Below are 5,828 nucleotides of genomic sequence, written 5' to 3' on the forward strand. Positions count from 1 at the left end.
GAGAGTATGTGTATACCTAGGGTGGCGAAGGAGTCAGGCTAGCGGGGCAGTGGCGAGTCGCTGCAGTGGCGAGGCGACGCGGTGCAAAGGCTTCACCGGCTTTTGGACGGAACAGTATTGCTCAACCTATCAAAGCATTTATTTAGACGAGTGAATAAAATGAAGTATTGCTAGTAAATTAAGAACCGGTGGGCGCGCGTGGGGGAGCTGCCTGGCGGGCAGGGGGCAAGGGAGCAGGGGCTGGCGAGCAGGGAGCTGGCGGGCAGGGGGGATGGCGGCGGCAAGGGAGCAGGGGGGCACCTGGAGTGGCATGCTGGCCCCCGGGGTGGCCGGGCTGGCGGGCCGGGCAGTCGGGATCTGGCCGGTGCGGGTGGGGGACGCGGAGTGGAGGGAGGGGCGCGGGTGCGCGAGCGGCAACGGCCGGGGAGGGGCGGCCGGGGGGCGCGCGCGGGAGGTGCGGCCGGCGGGGCCGGGAGGGGATTGGCTGCCGGGAGGGCCAGGTGAGAGGGGAGCGGAAGGGGGGGGGGGAGGGGGCGGGGGATTGCCCGGGACGGGGTGAGGTGCGGGGGGGGCGGTCTCCGCTCGCGACTCTGGGGGGGCGGCCGGCGGGTGGGCCGTGGGAGTCGGGCGCGGCGGCCGGGCGCCACGGGGGCGCTGGAGGTGGCGGCCACGGGGGAGGGGGGGCTTCGGGCGAGCGGCGAGGTCCTCAAGCGCGCGGAGCGGGTCGGGTCGCCGGGGAGGCGGGCGGGGCTGGCGGCGTGCCGCGGGGGGGGGCGGCGGCGGGCGTGTGGGCGGCCCCAGGCGGGGGGTGAGGTGGGTGGCCGGAGCGGCGGGTGGCGGAGGAGGTGGCGGAGCAGTGGGCAGGCGAGGCGGGCGGGCAGCGAGCGGGGCGGCACGGGCGGGCGGCGCTGCGTGGTGCGGCGCGGGCGAGGGATTGGGAGGAAGAGGAGGGGATAAGGCGCTGGTGGGCCGACCTGGGCTGTTTTTAGGGTTGGGATCTTTTGCCGATAAGCAGGAACAGGGCGGCAGTCGGCAAAGGCAGCTCTTTGCCGACTGCTAGGTCGGCAAGCAGTCGGCAAGTCTTCTTTGCCGACGGCCGCCACAAGCAGTCGGCAAAGTTTTCTTTTTTTGGTGTTTTCCTATCTAATATTTTTTGTACGTTCTTCCAACATTAAATACGTCACAAATTCAAAAGTTGGAGAATTTTTTAGTTTTTTTATATATTTCGTGAATTTATTTCATTTTCATGAATTTTTTCGCGTAATTCAATTTTGAATTGTAGGTGCATGAAAAAACGAAACATGGGCATTCGAAAAATGATATTCATGTTGGACAATGTATTTTGAGGCTGTGTGCATAAACTCACCGAAAAGTTTGAAGTCCTTGCCCACAAAATAAGAACATCTCGACGCGGTACAAGTGCTTTTAAATTATATAAAATCCAAACAACGTCGAAAAATCACGAAACTTGTGGACGTGTCGTGTTATCGCATGTGGAGGCTACGATAAAAATTTGAGAAAATTTGGAGCAAGTTTGAGCTGGTGAGTGTTCAAATCCCATAACGCAACTGGATGTGTCCTCTTATCACATGTGGAGATCTCTGGGTTTGAACACTCACCGGCGCAAACTTGCTCCAAACTTTCTCAAATTTTTATCGTAGCCTTCTAATGCGATAACACGACACATCCACAAGTTTTGTGATTTTTCGACGTCGTTTGGATTTTATATAATTTAAAAACATTTCTACCGCGTCGGGATGTGCTTATTCTGTGAGCAAGGACTTCAAGTTTTTCGGTGAGTTTATGCACACAGCCTCAAAATATGCTCTCTAACATGAATATCATCTTTCGAATCACTAAGTTTCGTTATTTCATGCACCTGCAGTTCAAATTTGAATTACGCGGGAAAATTCATGAAAATGAAATAAATTCACGAAATATAGCGAAAACTTTCAAAAATCCTCCAAATTTCAACATAGACTTGTAAACAATATAGTAAGGTCACACAAAAAGTCTTAATTCAAAATTCAAAAAAAAAATAAAAATTTTGCCGACAGCATGTCCTGGCTGTCGGCAAAGGGCTGCCTTTGCCGACAGCCTGACGGTTGGGCTGTCGGCAAAGCCGACGGCGTCTGTCACCGTTACCCCCAGGACGCGATTTGCCGACTGAGGTTCTTTGCCGACCGGCTGGCTGTCGGCAAAGCGACTTCTTTGCCGACCGCAGTCTATCGGCAGTCGGCAAAGCCGGCTATGCCGACTGCCTTTGGTGGCTGTCGGCAAAGAGGGTCTTTGCCGACAGGGATATTCCATCCTGTCGGCAAAGCCCAGGGCTGTCGGCAAAGCCCCGTTTTCCTGTTGTGCAGACCGGTAAGTCGCCGGTCGGTCGAGAAAACCAGGGCCGGGGGCGGCCCCAGCGAGCCCCCAAAGTTCGCGAGGCGATGTCCAGCCTGTTCGTCTTGTGGTTTCGGTAAGCCGGTTAACAGTGTTTTTTTCTCGCAGCGACCTAGTCTCAGTCGGATTTATTAGTCAGAAACAGACCAGCGACCAGGCCGGTCGACCCAAACAGCCCGGGAGCTAGGTAGCGGCGCTGCTGCGAGCCAAGATCGAGACGTCACGTCGAGAGGGGTGGTGGATTGCAGGATTGGGCATCGTCGGATTAGGCGGGAAGGGAGGCCGCATGCATTGTACTTGGCGCGAGCGATGGGTGCGGGCGGGCGCGCGGCTGCAGGCCGGACAGCAGGAGCACAGGGCCACATCCTGTCCGGACCGCGCTAGCTGTCTGTAGGCGCTGCGCTGCGGACACACGGCCCCGCGCCCACGCCCGTCGCTGTCGCCGATAGCAAAGCGCCAGCGGCCATGGCGTTTGTTTGTCCACGCCCGCGATGCAGTGCGGTATAATGACACCGGCACGAAAGCTGCGGCGTGTTTGTCATACCAACCCTAGACCATTTAGGTCGAGCCAATCAGTAGCTGGATCGCTAGATTTTTATCCTGCAGAGCTAGCATAAGAATGCGATTACACGTGCATCCAGCAGCGGTTTACAATGATCGACCCTGATTGATTAGAACTACTTTCAGTACTTGTATATATGCATAAATATGCGAGTAATTAAAACGATATTAATGGGGCATTAGGTAGAAAACTAAAGGAGAAGAGTGTGTTTGTCCTCAGTGCCCAGTCATCTGCAACCTTCACGGCTGGTCTTCACATAAAAAACCCATCATTTGCTGGTCTTTAAAAAACAACAAAGCGCGACAAGAACGGGTGGCCCGGCCGGGCTAGCGAAACCTGATGATAGCATGAATGCAGAGACATGCACCGGTATGGCAGAGCCCTGTGCGAGTCCCTACCATATCCTCATCATTATTATTTTTGTTTTTGTTTTTGCCCTCGTCCTTTAATTTCATCAACAGGAAGCAGGGACCAGGGAGTTCTATATGCAAACTATTCGTGCCTTCGTGGTCCAATGTAGATTGGATTGCGAACTTCAATGTCGTGGTCCTTGTATACAAATATAACACGTGGTACATTAGTTTGGTGATGGTCGGATGAGCGATTATCGACTTGTATCACTGAGAGCAACTCTAATTTGAAACTCCAAACCGTTGTTTAGACATTCAAAATAAGTACAGATCCACAACATATCCTCCAAATTAAGTTCTTTTTTAAGTCACCACGTCAGCACTATATAATCGATTGTGATTGGGATCGCAAGGGTTATCCTTATCTCATCGTGTGCTGCTCAGGTCCACTATGTGATCCTGTCCACCGTGGCTTGCTCCAGCTAGGACACATGACAGGGTTCAGGTGCAACCGGTTGCCGACTAGAGAAGGGCATCAGCCACAATTAAAGAAATCATGTTTCTTCAAGGTCAGTATAACATCGCCAATCCCTCTCGCTCCCCGTCCTCCCATCTCGCTCTGACCTTAGCCGCGCTACATCATAAACCCAAGTCCTCCCCTTCTTTACACTTGTCCCGATGGATTTCTTCTCCAAGAAGGGCAAGCCCAACAAGAACGACACTATCACCGCCTCTCCTGCTCCGGTGGGGCTACTGCCCTAGGCCTCATCTGCGATTACGTCTCCTGCCTCCTTGACTCACTCTCCCAGACTAGCTTATGGACATCGTGGCCGCTGCCACGCTCGACGCCATGCACATAGTCATCAACAACAACTCAGTCATTCGCAAGCTCTTACATATGGGGCTTCTAGTGGGAGGCCACCTATGACATACTTTGTGCCATCTTCGCCGCCTATGGGGATCTTGAGGAGGCCGTCTTCATCACTGAGGAGTCCACAGGACCGTCCAAGGACTACAGATTCATCGCCCTCTGCAGTGCTAGTTCTGCCCTCCTCACACCCAAAAAGATCAACAAATGCATGGTCATCAAGCAGGAAGGCTGGGTGCGGGTGCTTGCGATGGAGGGGCCAAGACGGCCTGGATGGCGAGTAATCTCCTTGCCTCTTATGTCGAACGATATATGAGGGATAACATTTTCAATGTTTTTGTTTCGAAAAAGTATTATTCCCTGCTTATATTGAAATCATAGTTAGCTAACATAACATGTTGGGGTAACCACCTTACAAGTTTAAGCTCCATAGAAAAGAGGAAACCGACTCCCCTACAACATATCACAGGAAAGAACAGAACAGAGCAAACTCCCACATGGCTCGAGCCCAGCATGGAGTTTTGACCAAGCAACCTAAACAGGAGACATTACATTGTAGACTAGACTATATAAAGTTTTTAGTGCAGTCTTCATCTGTATTTAGCAAAATATCTTGCCCAAATCTTCATCGCCTCCATCTTCTCATCATCTAGCTCCTGCCGATTCCCTTCCTTGAGTAGTGCCGGCGCCATCACTTAAAATTGTACTCCCTCCGTCCCAAAATAGAAGTCGTTATATGATGCGTGCAGGCTGAACTTTCTCAACTTTGACTAGGTTTGTAGAAAATCGTACAATATTTATATCTCCAAATAAGTTTATTATGAAAGTATATTCAACGATCTATCTAATGATACTAATTATGTATTATGTATTATATATATATATATATATATATATATATATATATATATATATATATATATATATATATATATATATATATATATATATATATATATATATATATAGGGAGAGGCTATTCAGTAGCCGGCTACAAAATAAGTTATTCTGTAGCCACCTACATTTACTATAATTTTATATACTAATTTACCATAATGTCAATACATATTTACGATAGTTGGGTTACTATAACCCATGGGGATATTTACCATAACGTTATATTAAATCACTTAGTAAGGAGTTACTATAATCTCGTAAATTAACATAGTAATTATCGTAACTCAAAGTGGCTATAGAATAAGTTATTCTGTAGCCAGCTACAGGATAGTAGTTCTCTCTATATATATATATATATAGGGAGAGGCTATTTAGTAGCCGGCTACAAAATAAGTTATTCTGTAGCCACCTCCATTTACTATAATTTTATATACTAATTTACCATAATATAAATACATATTTACGATAGTTGGGTTACTATAACACATGGGGATATTTACCATAACGTTATATTAAACCACTTAGTAAGGAGTTACTATAATCTCGTAAAATAACATAGTAATTATCGTAACTCAAAGTGGCTACAGAATAAGTTATTCTGTAGCCAGCTACAGGATAGTAGTTCTATATATATATATATATATATATATATATATATATATATATATATATATATATATATATATATATATATATATATATATATATATATATATTTGGTCAAAGTTAAAAAATGTTTGACTTCTTGCGAAGTATAGAA

Source organism: Miscanthus floridulus, chromosome 1 (assembly GCF_019320115.1).
Source record: "Miscanthus floridulus cultivar M001 chromosome 1, ASM1932011v1, whole genome shotgun sequence".
Taxonomy (NCBI): domain Eukaryota; kingdom Viridiplantae; phylum Streptophyta; class Magnoliopsida; order Poales; family Poaceae; genus Miscanthus; species Miscanthus floridulus.